The sequence below is a fragment of the Gasterosteus aculeatus genome, chromosome 21 (assembly GCF_964276395.1).
Source record: "Gasterosteus aculeatus chromosome 21, fGasAcu3.hap1.1, whole genome shotgun sequence".
Taxonomy (NCBI): domain Eukaryota; kingdom Metazoa; phylum Chordata; class Actinopteri; order Perciformes; family Gasterosteidae; genus Gasterosteus; species Gasterosteus aculeatus.
This window is the reverse complement of record NC_135708.1, coordinates 4,100,491-4,115,181: the sequence shown is the minus strand read 5'-3', so window position 1 is coordinate 4,115,181 and position 14,691 is coordinate 4,100,491. Positions and strand designations below refer to the sequence as shown.

The window sequence follows — 14,691 nt, the reverse complement described above, 5'->3', positions numbered from 1 at the left end:
CGTTATTTATGTTAAATCACTATATAGGCCACTAAAACTCAGCATGCAGAATGACAACATGAGATATGTATAGTTTTATAATATCAATATTATAAGTAAGTATAGGTGGAAGGGAACCAAAAGTGTGGAGCAAAGATCAGTCCTGTAAAACCAAACAAAAGGTTGTTTATACTCAAACCATACAACATATTTTATATTAGTAAGATTTATATTATAGACCTTGTGTATATACAAGGGACGTCCGACTTTTAGCGGAGTCTAAATTATCTTCCGTATTTCCGAGTCCGAAATAAATCGAACTTCTAGGGAGATAAAATACGTTCCGGGTGGTATTTATTACGTAGTTATCGTGATTAGTAACGATTGAAAAGTTCTTCTCTCTTTATTGAACCAGTATTGGCAATTTCTCAACGAGGAGAGACGCTGCAGAATCGGCGGCGGCTTTGCGCATGCGCGCGTTGATTTCAGCCTGCACGTGACGTGTGTCTCCTCTGACTGCAGCTGGACTGCTGCGAGCCGCCGGGTTCCTGCTTCAGTGACGTCACGCCACGTCAGACACCACAGAAGTCTCCAATAAAACCAGATAAGGTCGCTGGTCGCTTTTGACCAGAAGTCGCCAAGAGGGTTTATAAAGTCAATGTACCAAACAACGAAGGAGCCTGCGCATGCGCACATCTCAAGCCATAATGTCGACTTTCTTTTTTTTGTGGCGGAAATGGACTTCCATAAAAATCACCGTAACTAGCAGAAAGAAACCTGTCAGCGGACCTGACAAGCGCCGCTTCAAGCCTTTGCGCATTAACTCTGCGCAGACATGATCCCCTTGAGTATCGCGACGTGCTAGTTTAGCCGCTACAACAACAACTAGCCAGTAACCGCAGATTCCATTTCAACAATAAAGATACAAACTTCTCAGTAGTAAATGAATTCACGTTTCAACTGCTCTATGCTGTGTTTACTCAGGTCGGTGATGTTTTAACGTGTGTGGTGGAATAAATAAAACATATTCCGGTGGTGGCTGTGTGGCAACGAACAACACTCTGAACGGCGGCCGCCATTTTGTTATGCGCACACGCCGTCTGCGCATACATGCCGCTTCCCACGTGATCCCGTTTTTCCTTCAGCAGGAAAAGTAGAAGGCAAAAATGCCACCTAAGAAAAAGATGAAACCTCTCGCTGACCAGAAGACTCTTGCATCTGTATGTTCTGCTCCATGTGCCTCTGCACCCTCCCTGACTTTGATCCGCCTCCCGACAGTTCTGCTTAGTATTAAAATATAAACACGCACACTTAAGCCTAGTTCATGCTTCTGCGTTTCAGTTTGTTGTCTGTTCAAGTTTAGACTTCTGGAGAAAGATAAACTTCCTTTTACCTTTTTAAACTCTGTTAAAATGCTCATCCTATAAATGTAGTGTTTTACAAGATGAATGTTATCACTCTTCTTCCAGCAGGTGGAGCTGTGCTGTTTCTCCTCTTCAGAGTCCAGAAGTCAGTAAAACACAGACCAGTAAGGTGACCTGTAGCTGTCCTGATGGAAACACTGTGGTTACCATGGTAACATGGGGAAGCTTTCTCCTGATGGGATGCTTCACTTCACCATGTGATCAGTTAGTAAAAGGTCGACTACAACCTGCTGATCAATGAGAGAAAAACTGAAGACTAAAGAAAACAAACACAGTCAAACACTAAAAAGTGACTAAATGTGTTTAAAGCAGATGAAGAAATGAACATGAAGCTTTGTGGACTTAAAGGACTGAAGCAGCAGGTGAGACAAACAGAGCGTCTCTCAGGTGTGTTTCAGGAACAAAGGCCCAGGTGAGCTCTGTGGTCCCTGCTGGGTCCTAGTGCCCCTCCGTCTGCTACCTTCCCCTCCTCATTAGTAACAGTCCTCACAGACCCCAGATCAGACTGAGCTCCTCTTCTTCATCACAGCGTCATCATTCAGACTAACAGCAGCTTCTCTCTGCCTGCTCACACAGGCGCCATCTTGTTTCCCAGCTTTAAACAATCACACCTTCATGACCATCAATGATGTCATTCAACCAATCACAGCTGCACTTACTGAGCTCGTAGACATGAACTTCCTCAGTGAGCAGCTCTCTTCTGTCCTCAGCAGGTCCGTGTAGAAAAGGAGCTCCGTGCTTCACTTCAGCTTCCATCAGACGGAGTGAAGTGACGCAGCTTGCTGTCCTTCATCAGAGAGGGTGTGTCCTCACGTCACCATCAAAGTATGCAGTCTGACTGGTTGACTGAGTCTCAGTGTGAGCTGTTAACAGGGTCAAAGGTCCTCGTGAACAGAATCCTCCTCACGGCTCAACAAGAGTCTTTCAGGATCAAAACCAGCATCTGTGGAACGATCCTTCCACCTTGTAAAGAGTTGCTATGACAACAGACTTGATGCTGTTGTTGGACCAGATGGTTCAGAGGACCCGTGCACGCCCCTCTTTGTCACCTGGTCTTCTTCTACATGTAGACTAGTAGGGAACACGTGATGAAGCAGAAACCTTTGTAACAAATGTAGTGAAGAGTTTATATAGAATAAAAACATCCACTAAGACAACAGAGTCTGAGCTGAGAGTGTTTTTATTCTTCTCTCCACTTTGATGATCAGCTTGAACCTGTTGGGGCGGAACAACTTCCCCACGTATCAGTCTGAAGCCGCCTGCCAAATCACAAAGGACATGTTGTTACATGCAGTGTTCTACTTCCTCATCACATGGCACCTTGAACCCTCTGGCTCATATACCTGCTGTGCAAAGGATTGTGGGTAAGAACAGCCAGTAAAGCAGCCTGCTTGCACACAGTAAGATGTGACTGAATGTAGAACACAAACTGTAATTCCTCCATCTTCTGTCATTGATCATCATGAAAACCAGATGCTGAAGACTGTCGATGGACAGTTTATTAGTTGAGTGACAGTTAGTCATCAGTTTCATCTGGTTTTACTTCTTACTGTGGGTCAGAAAAACAACGTCTGCAGACCTCTGCATCGACAATACAAATTGTAATGAAAGTACTGCAAATCTCTTTAGACGGTCCTCTGACCTGTAGAAGTCTCCTTAGATCTTCTCCTGGTCTCTGATGGATCCTGGTCACACACATAGAAGCAGAGTCAGTGAGTCAGAGACGTTGGGACATGGAGACGAGTGGAGGACAGTTGGAGATGGTCCTCTCACCTCTGAGCTTTGGTCTGGCTGTCATGTTCCCCACACAGAGGGGCTTCAGAGGGAGGGACTCCGTCCTCTGGGTCCTCAGCCGGATTCATAGCAGAGTCCACACCTTCACACCTTCATTACATCACATGTCAATTAGCTGACGCTTTTATGCAAAGCGACTTACAATAAGTGCATTTCAACCATAAGGATACAAACCCAGAAGAACAAGAAACAACAAAAACAATAATACCAATACACAATGTGACTTGTATGTACTGATGGCAAAGTGAAGCTTTCCAGCCAATCGTATCGTAAAAAGGTTCATTCATTCAATGCATCTCAAACTCTATGATGACGTCTGCTGTTGAAAACTTGTAGTGCAAATGTATCGAACAGCCCACCAGTATATTTTGGCCCAATCTCTGATTATGAAAAGTTGAACCAATAAATCATCTAATAAACACATGGATTCCTTTATGAATAAAACTATTGTTTTCAGGTTTGACTTGTGTCCTTGTTTGTGTATTTCAATTCTCTGTACATTAACAAGAAGTGGAACACACACTTATCTATGTCTTTCTGCACCTTTGTGCATGTATGTTTGTGATCATACTAGCAGAATAATTAATAGAAGATAGATTATATATAGTATAGAGTTATATGTAGGTAATATAATTTAAAACACCAGCAAGTGCTTCCTACTGCATGTGCAGTTCAGTCACAGGGACTTCTGTGAATTGTTTGAATGTGGGAAGTGATCACAGAGGAAAGGTCAGAGGGGCAGTGATTGTGCTGACAGGTTTCTTATGACAGGATATTGATTTTTATGGAGAAACACAATTTCTCCACAGTATTGGGGTTGAGTCGGTTTCTTAGATACTGTTTCCCCAGCTTTTGAAAAAAGGCGCTCACACGGCCCGATGAGGCAGGAATACTCAAAAGATCACGTGCTGAATACAAATAGATGTGGGTACACGTGTTTGTGTTTGATCCAATATTTTAGCGGTTCTTCACTCCGATGAATGTTTGATTCAGCCAAATATCGGGTGGTCTCCACAATAAAAATAAACATCCATAATTACACAATACAAATGACAGACTTTGTCTGCCTATTACAAATCTTGTTAGAGGAAATCAAATTAAAGTGCTCCCACATCTCGGAGCGACCTCTCTCTGCCACAGGTCTTTGCTACTACTACTACAACTACTAGTTGTACTACTACTACTACTACAACACTGACTTTGACTGTATCAAACCGACAAGCCCGAACCCTGTTTCCAGCCCATTGAATCAAATCGAAGCGGTCACGTGACGCAGGAACGAAGCTTCGGACGTCACTGATCACGTGATCAGCAGCGAACAAATCGAGCACCGACACGTTTGCTTCGCCTGCACTGGTTCATATTTCAACACAAGCTTCGAAGCAGGAGGGTGGGAGGTAACAACACTAGTACAGGGCTCATCCTTACTTCTCACTGCTCCACCACGTGAAGCAACCCTGGTGGTGGGACGGCCAGTGAGGATTTGTGGACCTTCAACAGTCATCATCCTTGTGCTTAAGGTTGACCTGCTAGTGATGTTGGAACATTCATTTTCATTTCATTCCCGTCTTCTCCTGGCCCAGAGTCATAGAGCTCTCATAGCAGCCAGACAGCAGTGGGCTTCAGGACGGATCCAGCGTCCGTCCACCACATCCACCCTGGAGTCCACTCGCCCTTCTCTATAGGCCTTCTAGTGTGGAAGCAAACGTCACCCGTCGCAGCCCGAGTACTGGTCCAGTTCTGCAGTCCGTGTAACCCCCTGCAGCTGTCGCTTAGAGACAGTGCAGAATATACAGAATAAAGGGGAATATTCCATGAGGAGACTCAGACTGGTAAATAGTTCAGTCGTCTGACAAGAAACGTCCACCCGAATTACGCTTAACACGACAGGTTTATTTAGAACACAATTAGACGACCAATACTGCAACAAATGGCCGATTCCACACATCAAAAGTGTCCAAGCAGCTTGTAGGGGCCATTATGTGTTGTTGTTGGCAAAGTATATTTTGTTTGTTAGACTGTATTTATATTGACACTTTGGACACTAGGTGGCGGTGATTAGGTGCACCTGGGTGTACATAAGGGACGTAGGTGACAGGAAGCGAGGGACAGGTAGGGGAGCACCAGACAGTTCTCACCAGACCACGAAGACAGACCACCATCAATAGGAGCACGTTCAACCGGTATGTTCATCTGTTTATACAATTGCCTGCAATAAATTACAGTCTAACAAACAAAATATACTTTGCCAACAACAACACATAATGGCCCCTAATATAAAAAACTCAAAGATCTCAGTCTCAGAAGTTCAATTGGGAAAAAATATCTAAAAGAAGTATTGTCCTAAAATGTCCACCCCTGTTTTCTTACGACTGCTTGGACGAAACCTGACACTCAAGGAGCAAAACACAAGCCCAGACCTGCACAACTATAAGCACATTCTCAGACTCACACTATTTGCAAAATACTACACAGTGTTTCCGTGTGTCCCGTATCCCTCAACACACTTTTCTACATTAGACACAGACATTTTAGATTATGTCACTTAATTGCCTTTTTAGACACTGCCTTAAAAAACGCCACAAATGTGAACACACTGATCAAACTCGGGCGACATTGAGAGGCTGGACAGAGAGTTCAGCTCAACCTCAGCCGATAAACTGTCCAACATCAGTAATACGGACATTTCGCCAAGAGCACAGGTGAGAATCACTTTTCTCTACCGTCTACAGTACAGTAAAATGCAGCCTATAGGCACTACATCAGTATTGTTTGTACCCATTGTACAATGTCCGCCTGTCGTTGTTCAACAAACGCGGCGCCCTCTTGTGGTATTAAAGTCAACATACCGCATTGTCCGCACTCCAAGGCGCACTTAAAAGCCTTTAATTTCCTCACAAAGCGACAGTGTCTTATAATCCGGAGCGCCTTATATATATGGATCAATTGGTTAATGGGTTGATCCATACTGGTTGTACACGGCGCTCAAGGCGCTCTGCCAAACACGCCAAAGCTCGTCTACGACGGCGAGACGCTGAGCGGCGCTCAAGCGCGTGAGATATGGAGCTGCTTTCAGGGCGCGTCGGAGAAACAAAGTTGTCGTTCTCACCGAGCACTTTATGAGATTAAAGAGCGAGAGACGGCGCCCTTTTCTCTACAGTAGCTGAACCATCTTAACGGGGAAATAAGTTATTCTAAAAGCAGCCGGAGATTTAAGGCGTGGATGGGGAGGGGGGCGGCGGGAGCGGACGCACCTCGCGGCATCGATCGGACCCTGAATGCACCGTCTCCACCTGTCAGAAAGAACAACAGCGAGCGCGTAGAAAACTCCTTCCAGCGCGAGCAGAGATTCTTTTTTCACGTTTCGCAAGCGAGCAAATATCTCGCGGATGTTTCATTTTGGTTAAATTCTTAAGGTCAATTAATCATTATGTTTTGATCAGAGTTGTGATTAAAGGTTTGAGTGGGACGCAAAAGATTTTCAGATTTCAAATTCGGCCGCGGCATTCTTCAGTTTGGGAACCGCTGTACTACAGTATTGACTGTATATGTAAAGTGCAAAGACACTTCACACTAAACCTCCATGTACATTGATACATCAACAGGCCTATACGCATTACAGAGGCCTACTGTAAACTACAACGTGCTGTGTTCTGTTTTTTTCACAGTTTTGCAAATGGATGCTGATGCAATCCGGCATGAATTCATACTCTTAGATGAGGCTGAGTTTAACCTGACAAAGGTTAGAAGAAGAGGGAGAAACCTCATCGGCCACATGGCATTGTCACACCAGAAGACCAGATAGAGGCAGAGCAGATGAGATACGTTGTCATCGGGGACCATGTATCTTTTCACTGATCTGCTCAGGTCCAAAACTAGTTTCAACAGCACCCGTCATTTTCAGTTCCGTACCTTCCACCAAACTCTCCCTTCCTTAACCCCATTGAGGAGTTTCTCTCTGCATGGTGGTGGAAGGTTTACGATCTCCAGCCCCATGTCAGGATACCCCTCATTCAAGCCATGGAGGAGGCGTGCAACCAGACTGATGCAGGGTCAGTGCAAGGATGGATTCGCCATTCAAGAAGATTCTTCCCTCGCTGTCTGGCGAGAGAGAACGTAGCCTGCGATGTGGACGACGGCCCGATCCAGCCAGGCGAAGAGATGATGGAATGATTTTTTCTGTATTTCATTAGCTGTATGCTTTCTTTTGTGTCCACAAATGGATTTGCTGTGTTTACAGTATTTAACTTGAAATCTGTATTTTCTGTACAAAATGCAACCTTTACGTAGTGTACGCAGACATGCATACAATGTGGAAGATCACAATATATATTTTCATTAGTGTGCAGTACTGGTGTTGTGTTTGGTCAACATATTCATGTACTTTTACATACTCTACTGTAACAATATCTGACAAAATCAAGCAGGTTATTGCATTAGAAGTCGTTTAAATTTTGCACAGCAGTGTGTAACTGGTTCAAATAGAGTCCAGTTTTATGAACCATGTGTGTGTCATACGGTGACAGAAATGGGGTTTTATACATGATTGTATCATTTTGAACAAAGTGTTTCATTTTGCAAAAGACTTGAGGTGTTCTGCTTCTTGTGTGTCTAGTTGTGTGAATCGTGTTGTGTTTTGACAACTTGAGCCCAGTTTTCAAAATTGTGCTTAAGCAGATGGAATAAAACTGTAAACAGGGAAAATGTGAGAACCTAATGACATATGAACAGTAACATATTTTAAACCCTGGTTCCATCCACATGTGAGGATACAAGACAGTGACTTCCGGATCGGTAGCAGGCAGACAAGCAACACTTGGTCCAGAAATCAGAAGGGTTTTTATTTGTAAAAAGGTCCCTGGTACACGTGTCATTAAACAAATAACCCATTTAACTCAGGGCTGTGGTTACATCACACTGCATTAGCTTCATAATGGTTCCATAAAGTAAGGACATTGGATACAACAACAACCAGTGGCAGCTGGTACATAAAGGGCCACCTTGAGCGAGGAAAAGAAAAGTATTTATTCATTATATATATCAAAATACATTTTACAAATAGTCAGTATTTGTGTTTTTGAAACGTGAATTATGTACCCTGTAATATTTGTAAATGACAGTTTTGATTACTAAGACTTCTTGAAACTAAACCCTTTTTCTCAAAACCTCATCTTCAAGCACTATTTACAAAACCTCTGAATCCTCTTGCAAAATCAAACTTGCCTGAAAACCTTTTTACCTTAAACAAAGTGATCAAAATAATACACTATCGAGCAGTCAGTAAACTATTCACCAATAAATAGTTACGTTGAAGTGAAGGTTCGGACCCCAAAGCAGACAGTGGTTTGTAGTAGGGTATACGAACAGTTTATTGGCTGGCTGGTGGATCCTGGCAACGGGGAGGATGAAGAGCCGAGCGAGGGGGCACACGAGAGTTCTGAGTGAAGGAAGCAACAAGGTTAGTGTACATCCAAAAAGACAACGAGGTCGAGTATCCTGCTAATCCCTTGCTACCGTAGCGGACGGAATAATCTGGCGTCGAAGTGATGAGACGCCCAGGCTTATATGGAGGAGGATGATTAGAAGGATTGGATGCCGGTGTGCCTTGTCCTGTGGCGAGGATAGGGTGAAAAAGGGGAATGCAACTAAATAAAGAAAAACCAACAACTCCACCCGGAATTTCACCCCGAGAAATAACCTGGACAGTACAAGGCCCACAGGTAAGTTTACTCTTATTAGGCAGGAGACGCAGTTCACGGTTTTAGAACAAGTACAACTTTATTTTAAATACTTTTAAAATCAGTCCAGTTTAATTCAAATCAAAAGAAAATCCATTAGAACAATTTGAGGGCTGGAGCTGGGTGGGCGGACAACGCTAGGTGTAGAGGCGGTGGGGGGAACCCACCAAATCAAGAAAACAAACTCAAAACAACTCAAAACCCCTCGACGTAGTGAGGAACCCACTTCCCAGGACACCGTAAACTAATGGGTAGGACACCACCACCCGGCCACCAGCACCACCAGTCTCCAGCAACTAAAAAAAAGACAAAAACAATTTACAAAATTACAATAAAATATCATCCAGCTAACAATACAAAAGGGACACGGCCCTGGTTAAAACACAGACGTGATGAGGGTTTAAAAAGGAACTGATCTGGCGCCCGGTATGAAGCGGGGATGCCAGGCGTGGCGACCGATATTCAGCACGCCAAGCTGCAGACAGACCGCACGCAGTCCTACACAGCGCAGTGTGGTAGGACAACGCTTCCGGGGGGGGGGGGGGGTAAAGGCTGTCAGGAGAACGCCACGGAGATTAAGCTTCCGTGGAGGTGGAGCTTCAGCGGAGAAGAGTGCATGGACGCACAAAACAGCAGCGACCCCACCCTGCTGATCAACACAACTCCTGTTCTAGGACACTGGCATTTACAGAGCTGCCAAAAAACCTTCAAAAAACCTTGGAGTGAGATCTTGTCGGGGGTGACCAAAATTTTGTTGACCATTCATTTGGCGTAGTACCCATGTTGTACGCTGCATTCTGGTGGTTTGTGGGGCCCAAAGTGGTTGATCGGGGCGGCCTACTGGAGATGGACAACATTGGTTACATTCTGTGAAGCAGACACAGCTGATGGTCCACCCCCAGGACATGTTGGTTTAAGTAGATGTTATTTCATGCATTCCAGTAGATTTGGGTGGTATGCCTGAACTTATTCTGATTCATGTTCATCTGCTCATGACTTGAGGGGCCTTCTAGACTTGATAGCCACGCAGTTCTCCCAAGGGATACAATGCTCCTCTAGGGTGGACTTAATTATGGCGAAGATCTCGCTTGCTGTTCCACATACCTTCCCACTTGTTGTACACATGCCCAAACATTGGTCGACAACTTTGCCTCCCATGAAGACCCAGACAGTGAGCGGGTTCATCTTTTGCGCTCCTATAATGACGAGTTAGAATTATACAAATGTACATGTTTGATGTTTACACAAAGCAAATGTTTTGTAGGAGATAAATAGTTTGGGATATACCCGTGTCATTTGACCCATCCGTAACAAGGGTGCATGCGCCGTTTTTGAGCTCCTTCACAAGCTCTTTGGTGAAATAAGGCGCCAGAGCTTCATTAACTATGCAGGATGATTTAGTCCTGGCACACCTGTAGTCCTGCGCCGTCTTAGAATCTCCAAAACAAACTTTAAGGAGAGGCCCCAGGTGGTCTGCAAAGGCTAGAGGAATATCATGCACCACCAACCCAGCTGTCATTTGGACCTCAGCCCTTCTTGTCTGTAAGAAAATAAAAATTATTAATCTTCCCAAAAGACCATAGTTTATTTCAAATAGACACCTGTCATAATAAGGCACAGGTAAAAAACACATTCAGCAACAAAGATCTTAAATTAAGAAAGTTGGACTGTAATACACTGAAATACAAACCACAAATTAGTCAAAACTATCAACCATGAATTTACCGTATTCAACTAGGACACAAAACTCTTGACTGAACCTGGACAGCACTATTACACACATCATACCTTGACCTCTTGTGCAGACATCCCTCCAACATTGTATATTTTGGCTGTGGAGTGAAGAGCTCGTTGCTTTTCTTGGAGGCCTTTAGTTTGTATGTGGCGCACTACTTCGGTCGCACCCTGGTGGCAACATGAGTTCTCAATACGGCACACTGCACACCAGCAGTGCGTGTTGAGGCTCCCTCTTGTAATAAAGGGACATGTGGAGGTCCACTCACTTTAAAGAGGGTTCTATATGTTGCTCTTATGGCCCGGTTGTTGGATTGGGGGAGTCTCCTCTGTCCCTCTGGGTCTTCTTCCATCTGCACTGTTGGTCAGTTTCTCCTGTGTGTTGCTCCTCTATCTGTTGCCCTGTTGTTTCTATAATTTGGTCTGACAGTGTCGGTCTGTCTTTTCTGACTTGGCTGGTTCTTTAAATATAATAACAGACTTCCCTTTTGTCCTGAGCCTGGCAAAGGTCTTTTACGAGACATCTTTGCTCCCTTAAAGAATTAAAATGGTTTTTAAAAACTCTACTCTCATTTACAAAAACATGTCTAATTCTATTGCACAAATTTCCCGTCTTTGTGTTAAAACGTTTTGAGGGGCTTTTTCTTTGGCCTGTAAATAAAAAGATAAATGCGAGGTGAGCAGCCTTAATAAACAATGCTGTGATGTTTTGAGCATGCAGTAAACCAAGAGGTTAACGCGCAGAGCGGCACGCGTCCCGTCGCCCGGAACTGACGCACCTCACAGAATAGAGGGCAAGAGGAAGAGCTAGTGGAGGCGTGCCACTTTTAAACCGGCCCACCTAATTGCAGCCACCTGGCGTTAATTGCCAAAAGGGTGGCAGCTCTATACTGCTACACAACCACCAGTCAGCCACACACAAACACACAGGAGAACACCGAAGGGAAAGGGGAGAACAAGCAAAACAAAATCACCACAGAAAGCCCCGCGTTCAAAGCCATACAATGTGTTTATAGTACATTATACAGCCTACAATGCACTGCAGGCCTACTACAGTATACAATACTACAGAAAAAGGGACACAAATCAAAGGAGTCAACATGTCATCAATGTGCTTCTTCTGCTCTTTGGGCTCAGTCAGGCCAGAGCACTTTGTCGCCATCACAAGCAATATTTTCTCTCCTTGGGCAACGGGGGAAGAAGCCTCTTGTGTGATGGATCCAGCCCTGACATGATTCCTCATCACCACAGGCTGATTCCATGGCTTGCAGCAGATCTACTCTGGTGCAGGGTTGTCTATCATACACTGTCCATCTCCATGAGGAGAAAAACTCCTCAATCGCATTCAGGAAAGGCGAGTATGGAGGGAGGTACAAGGTCATGAACTGACCGTGGATGTTAAACCGTTCCCTTACCTGAGCAGCTCGGTGGAAACTAACATTGTCCAACACCAGCACATGGGTGGGAATGGGATTCTCGTTTAGCTCTTGAACCTGCTGCTCAAATAAAATGCCTTGTATTGGGCAGAGATCGTAGAAGATGCTGGGTGTTATATGGCCCGAGTGTAACATGGTGATGTACAACACCATGGTTGCCGATAGCAGCACAGATTGTCACATTGCCACCTCATTGACCAGGGACTTCAACAATGGCCCGCTGTCCAACCACGTTTCTTACTCTCCTTCTCCTCTGTGAGATTGAAGCCTGCTTCATCAACAAATGGGGTCTGTCCAAGGATTCCAAGTCAAACATTGTCTGTTAGGAATACAATCAAATGTGTGTAGAATTCAGCAAGTTGTACAGAGACTCTATATTGTAAAGTTCAATTGGGCCGACTGTATCCACTTCTGATTCACATGCATTGTATGTACTGAAGAGTACATAGTATGTGGTACTGTAGACAATCTGAATTACAGTAAACGTGTCTGATTGTACACTTTCTTGCACATACTGAGCTTGCAGTTCTTTCAGTTGCGCTCAAAAGGTACTTTATGTACTTATTTCATTCACAGCCTGTTACGATGGAGGACACGGCCTATTGTCTCTCTCTCTCTTACACCAAGCTGCTTCTATTTCTGAATTCATTTGTTTCCTCCAAAACAATTAGTTAACAGCATAAAGTAAACGTCGCGATGGGAAAAGACTACAGTTGAAATAATACAAAACCTGTTGAGAATGGTATCCTGCTTATAAGTGCATTAAGAAAGTAAATAAATGAATTTATGAATGATATCAGGTAATGTTGTTGATCACTGCCTAGATGTGGTGAATAAATCTATAACACCAACTATCTTTGTCATTGTAGTGTCTAAATGCACAGTCAACCTGCTCCCTCACAAATTGCATGTCGCTAAGATGGGCTTTACACAGGTGAACAGTGAGGCCCCCACAGGGCCGAACTGCAGCTTGTGTGCACGACTGAGGGACCATATGTGCTCAAAATGGGATGATTGAATGGACCCCTACTGGGTTTTATGTGTTTTAAGGACGTGTTGGAAGATGATTGACAGTTACTCGGTTTCCACCCACTTGTTACTGCCCCTAAAATTCAAATAAAGCTGTGAAGAAATCTTCCACATGTATGTTTCTATCCCTCCAGTACCGTCATGCAATTATTTGCAGTAGGTCCTTTGAGATGAGCCATTTGAATCCACCACTATTTGAGATGACATGAGCAGAGCACAAACCTCAGTGGATGTTGAAGTCACATGATCAGTTCCTTTGACTCTCTACCTCAGCCAAGCGTTATTTCTGAGTCCATATCATTTTCTCTCGGGTCTTTTCCATGCGTGTGTGTCGCAGGTGGATGGAAACACACTTTGTGTCTTTGGTTGAGTAGCATTTAGCATTTAGCTTGCCCTCTGAATTGGCCCCAATGACACACTCTAAAACTATAAACCGTGTGTGAGAAATGGACGTGGTTGTCGTGGCGTGTTTGTGGTTTTCTTCTTCTTCTTGACTTCTTTAGGTCTCAGTGCAACACACCGTCCTCCAAGTGTCACATGAGAGCTTGGAAACCAGAACTTGTGCTCCTGAAAAGTCACATGTCCTCTGGTTGGTATCCAGTGTCTCCTACAGGTGTTTGTTGCAGGACAGATGGGTCCCAGTGTGAGAGAAGAACATGGTGTAAAGCAGCAGGAGGCCCAAAGAACAACACCGAGACAACACAGGAGAACCTTTTCTACAAATGTCTCCAGCAGGATCCTTGCTTTGATCCATCTCCACGTCCTCTCCTCAGCGCCCCACTCTTTCATTTTAAAGCAGGCTGCTTTTCTAAATACACACAGTGGGGATCTGCAGGTAGTGAACCCAAGTTCTTCCAAACCACAAGTGCAGCACAGCAACCACATCCAGCATCCCCGCTGGCTGCAGCACCACACAGCGTTCCTCCTGCACACATGTTGGTGGGATTGCTCAACGCCTTTGGTGGCTTCACAGAACAAAGAGGACTAAACATTTATTCCTCACATGTATTTCTGACTGACGCCTGAGAAGATCCTTTGGTCCTTGTGGTAGATTAGAAGATGTACGGTCCGTCCGGATATTACTGTGTGATCGTAGTCAAATTGAGTCCAATACCTTTTCAAAAGATCCGTGTTGTTCCACGTTGAAGCTTGTTTACTGTCATTTACACCGTTCTTTAGATGATGCTGTGATTTCACAACTTGTATTTGTCACAGATGACAGTTTGAAGGGTGAGTGAAATGTTCTGTCCTTAAACCGTGTGACGATATGCACGTAACATGTTGACGCACATCACCTATAACTGATGCCAGAGGGGTAAGAAGTGGCTCCATCGTACTTTCTGTCTGTCTTCCATTCATTTCATCAAGCTCAGAATGACAAAGTACATCCTGTACACATGCGACATCCTATTGGCCAGACAGAACTATGCGTCCTGTAGCAAAAACAGGTCCACTCCATCTTCTAACATCGTCTCCATCCTCTCCAACTGGTTCAGTCGTTGAACAGTCATTTCAGACCACACACTTAAGGAACAGCAGAGCTTGAAAATGCCAAAA

General features: G+C 44.4%; 3 long non-coding RNA genes across 4 annotated transcripts in view; 2 read left to right on the top strand and 1 right to left on the bottom strand.

Moving 5' to 3' along the window:
• Positions 1–14,691, top strand: part of LOC144390358 (uncharacterized) — a 173,537-nt gene that overhangs the window by 30,636 nt on the left and 128,210 nt on the right. The window lies entirely within an intron of this gene.
• LOC144390368 (uncharacterized) lies at positions 5,171–8,493 on the top strand. The gene is made up of 2 exons (XR_013454402.1): positions 5,171–5,899; positions 6,866–8,493. It is a non-coding gene; the product is annotated as an uncharacterized LOC144390368 (long non-coding RNA).
• Positions 8,018–14,691, bottom strand: part of LOC144390350 (uncharacterized) — a 94,230-nt gene continuing 87,556 nt past the window's right edge. Inside the window, exon 2 of the long non-coding RNA XR_013454376.1 lies at positions 8,018–12,424. This is a non-coding gene — a long non-coding RNA (uncharacterized LOC144390350). The remainder of the gene's footprint in view (positions 12,425–14,691) is intronic.